Source organism: Pteropus vampyrus, unplaced genomic scaffold, assembly GCF_000151845.1.
Source record: "Pteropus vampyrus isolate Shadow unplaced genomic scaffold, Pvam_2.0 Scaffold62, whole genome shotgun sequence".
Lineage (NCBI taxonomy): Eukaryota > Metazoa > Chordata > Mammalia > Chiroptera > Pteropodidae > Pteropus > Pteropus vampyrus.
Window position 1 is genome coordinate 4,751,397 of NW_011888843.1, and position 12,285 is coordinate 4,763,681.

Sequence of the window (12,285 nt, forward strand, 5' to 3'; positions counted from 1 at the left end):
ACTTTCCTCTACCTTCCAGGTTATTCTGGCTGGTCAAATAATCAAATAGACAAGAGGCAGATTAGCAAGAGAAGATAACCAAGTGTAATGCATACATATGTATGGGAACCCCACAAATGTGAGAGTCAGAGACCCCACACGCATGAGAGGTTCAGAGACAGGAAGGGGGACCTGGTCTATAAGACATCCTGAGCAGAGGCTGAGGTCAAATGCCTTGGGAGCTTCAAAGGGTCACTGAAGGATGATGAGAAGAGCAGATGCTTAGCAAATAGAAGTCTGCCATGCCCTACAGATAGGTCAGAAGACCTTATCTCTGATCATCTCTTATGAGCAAGACCTCTAATTCAAGTTCTTCTAGGTAGTTAAGGGAGGGGCAAAACTTTCTCTTGAGCCTGCCGCTAAAATTGCCTTTAGCTCAAAACAATCTGCATACCACAGAGGTACACCTTGGGGTGACTTGTTCTGAACCCCTAGTTGCAATGATTTTACATATTTAACAAGAAAAGAACTAGGCTGAGCATTGTATAGGGGGCAATAAACAGGTAGAGGTGAGTGGTAGATGTTGAAAGATATTACTGGATCCCTTTAAAGTGTTTACAAGGATTAATTTGTATCTTGTATTGAAAGAATTTATAAATATTTTTCAAATCTTTGAAATTGGGAGCTTAATTTGAGGACAGGATGGAAGAGAGTGTGAAATTGCTAGAAAATGTAAGCCAGAAAACCAGTGGAGAGCAGAGAAAGGCAAAAACTAACAACGGCATTGACAAAAGCCTTCGAATAAGGCTGATTTGCAAATGAGTAGGTTAGAGTATATACATTTAAATAACTCTTTACATCAAAATAGTAGACCTGGGAGGCCTGTGGCTGTGATAGACATGCCAGAAATTAGAATTGACTCTTGCTGCAGGTGATGTGCTGGTATTTTTACACATGCAAAGCAGAAGTCAGCTAAAATACCTGGCACTTTGAGATGCAAATGAAATGAGCTGGACCTATATCCCATTTGTTTTGGGGGTGAGGGGATGTGGCCCTGTGCCTTTCCCAGCCACCTCGCCTCCCGGCCACCTACGCATGGCTTAATTGGTTCCTTTGATGGCCTCATTCTTTCCTCTTCCCTGCCCCCAGCCCCACTCCCGTCAATATCATACAAGACACTTGTGTGACACGGTTGTTACTAAATGTTGAGGAAACAAGTGAGCAGTGGCCCTCATGTCGGGGGTGTATTCATTACAGCACTGCGGGCCAATGGCCCAACAATAAGCAATGGCCGGCTCTCACCTTAGGTCCTGGAAATCTCACGGCCATCTTCGCCTCCAGGTAGACTTTTGTCCAAAGATTGCAAGACTTCCATCCCATTGCTCTGAACTCCTGCTCCTCACCCCCAATTTCCTGCTCCTTCACCCCTCATTTCTGGGCCTCATTCTCTGAATATCTACTCAACGGGCCTTGCTTCATTGTGCAAAACACATGAAATCACACCTGAATGGGACTGTGGTTGAGTCTGTTCTTGGACCTTGAGCTTCATCAAGAACAGACAAGGCTATGAAACCTCCATCTCTACTCTGAGCACCTTTGGGTCCCAGTGAGAGAGGAGGACAGCAGAGAGTCCTATGTTCCCCCTGCCACCCCGCCCCCCAAAGGATTTATGCCCATCCTCTTAGAAGCCATAGTTGCTTGGCTAGATGCCACTGAGATCTTAAATAACAATAGTTTTCTTCTGTGCAGGTGTGTAGACTGATGGTCAGAATGTTTAGGCCACTCGACCAAAGGGAGCAAATGGAGAAGCAGGATCCTAACCCAGGCCCAAGACGCCATGTCTACTGCTCCTTACAACAAGCCATGTTGCTTTGTCTGAAGCTGTTTGAAATATGTCTTTTAGCCCTATTGATGCAGGACAGGGCAAATTTCCCTGAGTGGCCCTGTACTGAGAGCGAAAGGGTTCTTGACTGCGCACAGAAAAGAATTCAAGAACACTCCAGAGTTAGAGTCGAAAGAACAGTTTATTAGAGAAGAGGTAACGCTCCACAGACAGAGTGTGGTCCCCTCTCAGAGACGAAGAATGTGAGAGCCTGAGAAGACTCACAGGGACAGGGAGGGAGAGAGATGGAGATGGAGACACTGGGAGGGATGAAGAAAAAGACACTGAGAAGGACCCCTAGTGTTTGGGGAATTCCATTTATATATCATTCTTAATTTCTGTGAATTATGATTTAAAGACTTCTTTACCCATTCTCCTTTGATGGTGTGGGCATACAGTGTAAAAGATAAGACCATGTAGCGTGAAAGGTCTGCTGGCAATTCCCAGCCTCTGATCTATAAGTTCCCCCACGGTTTTAGCTGTAGGGAAAGAATGATTGTGTTTATTTTGTATAGGGCCAACTTAAAGGTTCAGTTTTCCTGCTTTCCCTTCATAGCATGGGGAAATGGTTTGCTAGCAATTCCAGCAGAAATCTGCCTTTGTTCGCAGGTTTCCTCGGGGTCTGGCCTGGTCTGATCAGCACATTGCAGTCTCTGAATACAGCTTGATTTAACTTTTAGTTCCCTTGCCTCCTCCCTACATTAATATTACCTCTTAGATATAAGAGGTAATTTGATCTGATTTGATCATCAATAGACTTGGCTCAGTCTTCTGTTCTCTTAATATTTCTATTTAGCTAATATAAAATGATAGGAAAAAAATACTCATTATATTGGGTTAAATAGTGCCTCCCCCCAAGAAATTCATATTCACCCAGAACCTCGGAATGTGACCTTATGTGGAAAAAGTGTTTTGCAAAAGTAATTAGTTAAGATGAGGTCCTACTGGGTTAGGACGGGCCTGAATCCAGTGACTGAGGTGCTTATAAGAAGGCCACGTGAGACAGAAGCACAGGCTGGAGTAAAATAGCCAGAAGCCAAGGCACACCGAGTAATGCCCAGTGTGACCTGCAGCCACTACAAACTGGGAAAAAGGCATGGAACACGTTCTTCCTCAGAGCCTCCGGAAAGAACCAACCATGCCCACACATCGATATGGGATTTCTGGCCTCCTAAACTACAAGAAAACAAATTTTTATTGTTTTAAGACAAGCTGCTAGTGGTGCTATGTTACGATATCCCTGGATAACTAATACACTGATCAAAGAAAAATTGGAAATTAACAGTAAAAAAGGAAAAAAAAAAGCCACGGAAAAATCCACCTCTGACTTACAGCCATCACTGATATTTTGATGTGCTTCCTCCTAGTCATTTGGCTCTACACGAATATTACACATAACCACATACTATTTTGCTTCCTGGTTTTTGTTCAGTGTTACAAGCATTCTTCTAGATATATAATTTTTGAAAATGTAATTTCAGTTCTTATATAATATTTCATCAAGAAAATGCACCATAGTTACTCAATGATGGTTTGGGAATTTGTTCCTGGGTTCATATTTATTTAATTAACATGTATAAACACTCTGTGAGTGCTTGCTTGTGCTGGAGAAACAGTTAAGAGTCTAGAGTAAGAAGCAAGTTTGCCTACCTTCCCACCATACTCTACTTCTTCCTAGCTGTGTGACCTTAGGAAAGTTACTTATCCTCTCTGTGCCTCAAGTTCGTCATTTATAAAATGTATAAAAGAGGAAGAATAACCTATTTCATAGGGTTTTTTTGAGATTCTGAAATAAGTTAATATCTCTACAGTGCTTGCTCATAGTAAGCACTATATAAGGATTAATTAAGTTATAAAATATGTAGATAAAATTTATTCAGAACATCTGCTATGTGCTAGGTTCTTTGGAAGAGACCTATATAAATAAAATATTTGACCCCAAGAAAGTCAACATGTTAAAAAGAAAAGTGAATGTAATGAATCATTACAAAAGTAAAACATTACAATAAATTAGGAGTTGGAACCTATTCCATAGGCAACAGACTGGTTTCCCATTTCCTTTCCTTAGATATTTGCTGCAGTGGATGACACTTTGGATAAACTTTTTAAAACATAGGTTACATGCGCAGAAGTGGAATGACTCATTAAAAGGTAAGAACATTTTTAAAGGCTTTGGACATACATAGTGCCAGATTGCTTCCTGAAAGTTGTAGTAATTCCTACTGTCCCCAGCAATGCAGACAGTTCCTGTTTCTCAGCATCCTTGCGGGCATTGGAGATGGATTGCTCTAACCCGGCAAGTGGAAAATACTACCTCATTGTTTTAATTTGTGCTGAATTACTTTTGTTGACAGATAGATATAGGTGGGTGGATGGATGGATAGATAGATAGGTAAGTAAGGTATGTAGGTAGGTAGGTAAATTCTAAACTTTAAAAGGTGAAAAATTTCCACAACTGAGAGCAGTCAAAAGAACATGCCAGTCAGAAAACAAGTACCTTCCCCTGCAAAAAAAAAAAAAAAAGAAAGAAAACAAGCCCAAAAGAAAAGTTTCAACGGTTCTGTGAGCAATAAACAGCATTGCTAGAATAACGATGTTCAAGGATCATTTATTCAGATAAATAACTTCACATGTTTATGTTTTAAGAAAAGAAGAAAACATTTTCATTAGATTACTGTGATTCCTAAATAATATAATATATGTAAAACAACTGCATATAGTAGGAGATCAGAAGGTATTGTGAGCTTTTAAAAAGTCACATTAAAGACACACCTCAAAGGTATCAGACGTATTGGTAAATGTGGAGAGTGCAGTAAAGATCGAGTTTAGGAAGTGATCGTCATGAAAAAATACCCTCTAGCCCCTCAAACAATGAGCAAGTTTGCGATCACTGTCGGGCGGGGCTGGGGGGGTGGGCAGGGCAGAGCTGGGGCGCGGAGGGGGCACGGCGGTATCACAGAATCTCCAGGGCTCCAAGATTTACCATGAGATGTTTACAAAAGTAACCACAGTGTTCAAACCAGTTGATCCGGTTACTGACCATAAATCAGATCTAGAGTCCTCTAGCAAAAATCTAGAAAAATCATGCACCAGTCAATGACTATCATGCCAAAAATGCTGTTTAACACTATTTTTAGCAGAACAGGAAATTGAATGGCAGGATATACTTATCAAAGCAAATCAGTACTATTTATAAAATGTTAATTCTATAAATATCCTAAGGTGATTTTAAATTAAAACGCCCAACTGCAATTTTAAAAAACTTTTATTTCGAAATAATGATAGATCCACAAGAAGGTACAGGAGGAAAAACATGTACAGGGAAGTTTCGTCCACCCTTTGTCCAATGTCCTCCATCCACCGCCCTCCCCGCCCCCACCCAGTGGTAACGTCTGTAACCATATCAAAACCAGGAAATTGACACTGATATGATCCACAGTTCACAGAATTATTCTAATTTCACCAATTTTACAAGCTTGTGTGCGTGCGTGTGTTTCTCTGCAATTTTCTCACATGCGTAGCTTTGTGGAACCACTAATACAACTAATATACAGACCTGCTCCATCACCTCAAGACGGCCTGGTGTTGTACTCTTCCATCCCCCCAACTCCCATCTTTAAGCCCTGGCAATCACTATGCTATTCTCCATATCTATAATTTTGTTATTTCAACAATGTTATTTAAATGAAACCATATAGTGTATAACCTTTGCGAATGGCTTTTTTTTCCCTTAAGATCCGTCTAAGTTGTGTGTATCAATAACAAAAGTCCGTGCTATTGCTGGGTAGTGTTCCGTGACTACAGTGTGTTTAGCCATTCACCTGCTGAAGGACATCTGGGCTGTTTCCAGTTTGGGGCTATCACGAGTAAAGCTTCTATGAACAGAAGTGTACAGGTTTTGCATGGACGTAAGCTTTTGTTTCTGGGGATAAACGCCAAAGAGTACATACAGTTGCTGAGATGTATGGCATGTGTATGTTTAGTTTTTTAAGAAACTGACAAACTATTTTCCAGAGAGGCTGTGCCATTTCATATTCCCATCGACAATGTACGCGAGATCTAGTGAATCCTTAACAGCATTTTCTGTTAACTTTTATTTTAGCTGTCCTGATAGGTATGTCAGGATATCAGGATATTAAAACTGTTGTTTTAATTCGCATTTCCAAACTGTCTAATGATGTTGAACATCATTTTATCATTTTATGTGCTTTCTTATTTGCATATGCTTTCTAGTGAAATGTCTATTTATTTTTTAACTGGATTTTTTCAACTGTCGGGTTTGAAGAGCTTTTTTTTTTTTTAATGCCTACAGCACCCAGTCTTCCTAGGTGGTCTCCCATCCAAGTACTAACCAAGCCCGAACCTGCTTAACTTCCGAGATCAGATGAGATCGGGCGTGTTCAGGGTTGTATGGCCATAGACTGGAGAGCTTTTTATGTATTCTAGATGCAAGTCTTTTGTCAGATCTGTAGTTTGCAGATATTTTCTCCCAACCCATAACTTGACTTTTTATCTTCCATCATAGAGCAAAAGTTCCTCATTTCGATGAGTTCCAATTTATCAATTTTGTGTTTTAAGGATTGTGCTTTTGCTGTCAAGTCTAAGAACTCTTTACCTAGTCCTGGCTTCCATAGATTTCCTCCTATTTTTTTTCTAAATGTTTTTAGATTTATTTTTAAACCTTTTTGCACTGTATACAAAGCTCACCCTTGTCCAGCCATCCATCTCTCGAGCCACACAAACTTCATCCCTGGTACTGAAACACGGCCATCTGTTGAACACATGAGGGGCAGGTGTGCTGAGGGCTGCTGGCTCAGGGAAGCAGATAAGTGACTACTTGCTTAAGGATTTAAAAGTAGCTTGAGAAGATAGTTATCATTTCAAAGATCCAAACATGAGAGAATCAGCCCAGGGTTCACTGATGGATTTTTTTTTTGTTTTTGAACTCTCTCGTCTTAGAAGAGGAAGCAAGAGTAGTCACAGTTAGAGATCTTAAAATATAAGAGAATAATAGAGAATGCTCCTATTATTGTCTCTCGTAATCAACCAAAATAAATGAAATTTCAATCACCAAAGAAAAATATAAGCATCTTTGTTAGATAATTACTACCCCAGGCTATGCCAGAGCATATAAAGCATCTTTCTAGAACATCAACTATTTAAAATATAGGTGATTTAAAATAAGCTCAGTTATATTATAGGGTATAATGCTAAATCAACATGCACTTAAAAATCAACATTACAGGCTTTAAATAAATCTTACACTTGTGCAATGTGGGAACAAAGAGGGGATATCTAAGTATCGATATTCAGAATCCTTGAAAGATATTGGGGTGTCAATATCCAAACTCCTCATTCAGTTTCCTCTGCGTTTAGGGATGTTATTAGTTATTTCTAAAAGGCATTGTTCATCTAAATCTTTCTGTCTTTTACTTAATCAGATACAAAAAATAGAAGATCTCCAATTGTTATTTATTATTTACTGAATGATTACCACATTTGGGCACTGTTCTTAGCACTCTATCTGTATAAACTCATTGAATCTTCAGAGTTCTATGGGATAGTAACAACAGCTACCACTGTAGCACTTATACAGTATTGACTAGGTGCCAAGTAATCTCTAAGTTTCATATATATCCTTCACTATCACCCTGTGAAATAAGTACAGTAGACTCTTGAACAATGTGACGGTTAGGGGAACTGACCCCGGGGCAATTGAAAAGCTGTGAATAACTTGCGACTCCCCCAAAACTTACCTATCCCCAGTTGTTTCTCGGTTTCCATGGGAAATGGGTTCCAGGAATCCCTTGGATACCAAAATCCTCAGATGCTCAAGTCCTCTATAAAAAACAACATAGAACAACACACATCCAGATCCCCAACCACAGATCAGAAATGGTACAAGTATTTATTGAAAAAAAAATTCGAGTTAGTAAGTGGACCCATGAGTTCAAACCCATGTTGTTCGAAGGTCAACTGTACTATTATCATTATCCTCACCTACAGGTGGGGAATCTGAAACATAGAAAGGCTATCCCTATCCAATTTCACAGGTGAGGAAACTGAGGTATGGGAAGGCTACATAAGTTCACCACTGTCACCTGGCATGTAAGTGAAGGAGGTCAACACTCAAATCCAGGTGTCTCTGACCCCGAAGCCTACACCGTTGAGTATCACATTATACTACTTTCCTCAATATCTCCCAGAACCTTCTCCTTTTACGCACATCGCCACCTCCGTCCATTGTAGACACGTATACTGTCAATCATTATTAACATTCCAAAGGGCTTTCACATGGTCTCTTTTTAGTGCATATAAAATACAGTGCACCTGTTTACATAGTATCTCTCTAGAATTGTCACTATAACTTTATGAAATGGGAATTGTTATTATCATCTATGTTTAGTGGATGAATTCGATACATGCTCCTTGTAGGTGCCAGGCATTGTTCTGGGCACTGGAACAGAAAAACAGCTGGAAATAGGCAAAAATTCTTGCTCTCATGAAGTTTATATTCAAGTTAAGGGGCATAGACAGCTGCCAGATAAAAAAATAGAGAGAGAGAATGATAGATGGTAATAGTACTGAGGATTCAAAATAAAACAGGAAATGGGATAGGGAGCATGAGGGCGGGGGGAAGCAATAGCTGGAATGTCAGACAGGATGGTTAGGGGACCCACATGGGCACAGTAACGTTTGAACTTGAAGGGAGAGGAGGAGGCTTGAGAGAGGTGAGATGACTCGCCTATGACCCTCACTATCAGACACTGACTCCTAATCCTGATTTTGGTGGCTGTATTGTATTATTTGCATAAAATCATGAGATGTCAGAGATGGAGGTGACCATTAGGGGTGACCATATGTTTCACTTTCTGTCTGGAACAAAGAATATCTTAAGTGTATTAAATGAAAAATTGAATTTTTGTGGCAACTTCAGTTGACTAGGGGTAGATTGCTGGATCATGATGTTGAGCAGGAATCAGAAGTCAGTTCAGGGCTCAAAGCAGAGTGATGTTTGCCCAAGTTCAGGAGGAGGAGTGGTAACTTTAGACAGCCAACCACCTGTCCCTCATCAGGTGTGAACTGTCCATCACATGGATGAGGAAACAGAGGCAAATGGAGTGGAACAGGTACGCAGCTGGATTTTTTTAAATGGCCATTAACATGACAAATTTTATGCCTTAATTTTCATGATTGAGTACATTTAAGTAAAAGAGATGGAGCGACACACTGTAGGTCACTATGAGAAATGTCCCTGCTTTTGAACTTGTGGTTTCTCTTAGGGAGATTTTTTCTTTGGGACTTGACGAGGCCTCCAAAAATGTGGTTCCTCTCTACCTCCTCATGGAGGAGAAAGGTACGGGTGCCTCCTTTCCTACCCCACACCCAGAAGGATGCTCCTTGGACTCAGACAAAGTAGCACGAGCCAACATTTTTCTTTATCACTTACCATGGTAAAAGAAGCAACCCACAGATACCTTGGACCAAACAGAGGCAACAGAGCCCCCCTTCCCCGATGCAGCCAAAAGAGATCTGAATGAAGCAACTTTTTAAGTAGTGTAATTGTGTTTAAAACACCCAGGCAGTATGTGCTCTTAAAGTGATGTGCGAATTGAGTGGTTTTATTTAAAAAACAAACGAACAAACAAACAAACAAAACTCTGATTTATTTGTTTGGTAATTTTTTTCTTTTTTTACTTTTTTCTGTCTACTGGGTTTCTCTGTAGAAAAATACAACTGTATTTAGGCACAAGCTATTTTCATGCATTACCTCAGTGTCTATGTTAACCTCCATGTTTTCAATTGCTTATACCTTTGATCATACCATCTGTGGCTCAGGAATCTTATCTATTTTTAATATGCTGGCATTATGAGAGGGCAGCAGAAAGAACCAATTTTCTTGCCAATAGTCACATCAAACAAACTGTATGACTTAAAGACGGGCAAAAGGAAGATTATTATTTTTGACTGAAATGTTCTCGAGAACCAAACAGATGATACCAGACTCCAGAGGATGGTCCTCTGATGGTTTAGTGGTTGAAATGAGATTCCAACCACTGCAAATTCCAGTTTGGCAGGTGTGGGATAAGCCCAAAATTCCATCGTTCTAAGAAGCTTCCTGGTAACGCTGATGCTGCTGGTCCAGGCACCACTGTTTGAGTAACGAGACCGAAGACAGGAGGTAGCACGCTACACACTGGTGTAACTAACGAACAATTAGGACAGTAGGCAAGACTTAAGAAAAATCTTCACATTATTTTTTTTATTATAGTAAAATACATAGAACATAAAATTTATCATTTAAACTCCTGTTATGTGTGCAATTCAGTGGCATTAAGTCCCCTCACATTGTTTTTGCAACCATCACCAATACCTATCTCCAAAACTTCTTCATCTTCCCAAACCGAGACTCTGTACCCATTAAACACTATCTTCTCATTCCTCCTTCTCCTCATAGCCCCTGGCAACCGCCATTCTACTTTCTGTCTCTATGAATACGACTACTCTAGGAACCTCTATAAGTGGAATCCCATCATATTTGTCCTTTCGTGACTGGCTTCTTTCACTTAGCATAACGTCCTTGAGGTTCATTCATGTTGTAGCCTGTGTCAGAATTTCCTTCCTTTTTAAGGTTGAATAATAATCTATTGTCTGTATAGAGATGTTATTTTTTAGTAAATTTATCACTGTAGGAAACAGACAAGGACCAGCAATTTTTATTAAAGAAGAACATATTCAGATGCTTCAGAGCAAAAGGAGTCCATTATGTAAGGCGAAAGTCACTCCCTAAATGGGCTGTCATTGCCATATGAAGACAACCTATAGCCAGGGGCCCTGACCGATCGTCCTTCCCCCATGTAGCATTAATTGGGAAATTCCTGGTTTATTAATGACCTCACTACATTAGCAAGAAGTCAGTCACCTGCTCTGTGATGATGAAGCTCGCAGCTGCTGGACCAGGTCCATAGGATGAGATCACTGTTGAGCCTCGACTCACGTACTCTGAGGCCACCTCAACGTGCCAGAGAAGCTTTAGGTGGAAACGCCTCAGTGACAACTATACATAAGCAGGTGACCTCTGGGGACACCTCTAGTAACTAGTTTTTCCTGGTAGAGATACTGCTTCCCTAAAAAAAGAAAAAGAAAAATTTCCCCAAAGGAACTGAATTTTGAGTTCTTTGCTGGACCGAACTAAAAAGGGTGACACCCAAGAATAAAACAATGTAAGAAAATTCCAAAGGAAATACTCTGTCTCCATTTAGATATGTGAGAAGTTACTTCAAGCAAACGGATAAGAATGAAGCTGACCAATGGCGGGAGGGTCTTTTTATGAGTCTCAAAGATCAGGAAGCTTTCTCACTGTAATCACCGCAACCTTTGCTTTACGCTTTCCTTGGAGCAGAGACTTTTGCCCTGTTGCTCTTTTTCGTGATTAATTGGCATTTGTGAACAGGAGTTTATATAATAACTCTTGAATGGAAGAGATTCGTGCTCGCCATTCCAGAAACAACCTGATATTAGTGGAATGAGCTCAGGACTGAGAATTCAATAGGTCCAGGATAGAATCCTCCTCTTCTAATTACCAGCTTTGGGCAAGGAATTTGTTTATACTGTCTCAGCCTCATTGATCTCTTTGGTAAAATGAAGATAACAGTATCTTCCGTATAGGATTGTTATAAGGCTTACAAGAGCTCGTGTATGCAAGTTATAGGGGCACTCCGTACATGTTGGCATCCACATGCTTTCTATATTTATACTCCAGGCACTATTAGGTAGAGGGGATCCAATTGAAAGCAAAACCAGACAATGGCCCACCCGCAAAGTGGGGGCAGATCGTAATAAAACATTCACGAATGTCCACTTGAACCTGGGGTAAGCTCTGTGACAAAGGAGAGATACAGAATACTATGAGAATTACGAGGGGTGTGGATATGACTGTCGGGAAGAGTTTCTCTTGGAAGGGACAACTGGCTTGGGATCTGAAGGACAAATAAGTATTAGTCAGGGGTAGAGATGGAAGATTGTTCCAGGCAGAGGCCTCCAGGGATGGGGTGGAGTGGGGAGCAGGGACATGGCAAGTAAGAGGGCTTGAGAGAAGACTGGACAGCCAGCTTCTGACTCCTTCCAGAGCAAATAAGATGGTACTATCTGCAGACTTCAAGGAAAGGAAGAGAGGGCATTTTATTTGTTTAACCACCTCATTGCTACCCACTTTACCCTATGGAACCAGAATAAAGAAATGTCACATGACAGCAGCCACCACTGAAAAGTGATTAAGAGGAGGTCAGAAACTCCTACTCATCCTCCAAGTCTCTGTGTAGATGTCACCTTCTCCAAGAAGCCTTCTGTGACTTCTAAGAATGATTCAGGGGAGACCCCTCCTATTTTCCTACATGCCTTCCCCCTTGGAGGTACTTCCCCTA

General features: G+C 40.6%; 1 pseudogene; it reads right to left on the reverse strand.

The window, feature by feature from the left end:
• Nucleotides 1-6,164: 6,164 nt before the first annotated feature.
• LOC111740385 lies at nucleotides 6,165-6,283 on the reverse strand (annotated as a pseudogene).
• Between the last annotated feature and the right edge of the window lie 6,002 nt (nucleotides 6,284-12,285).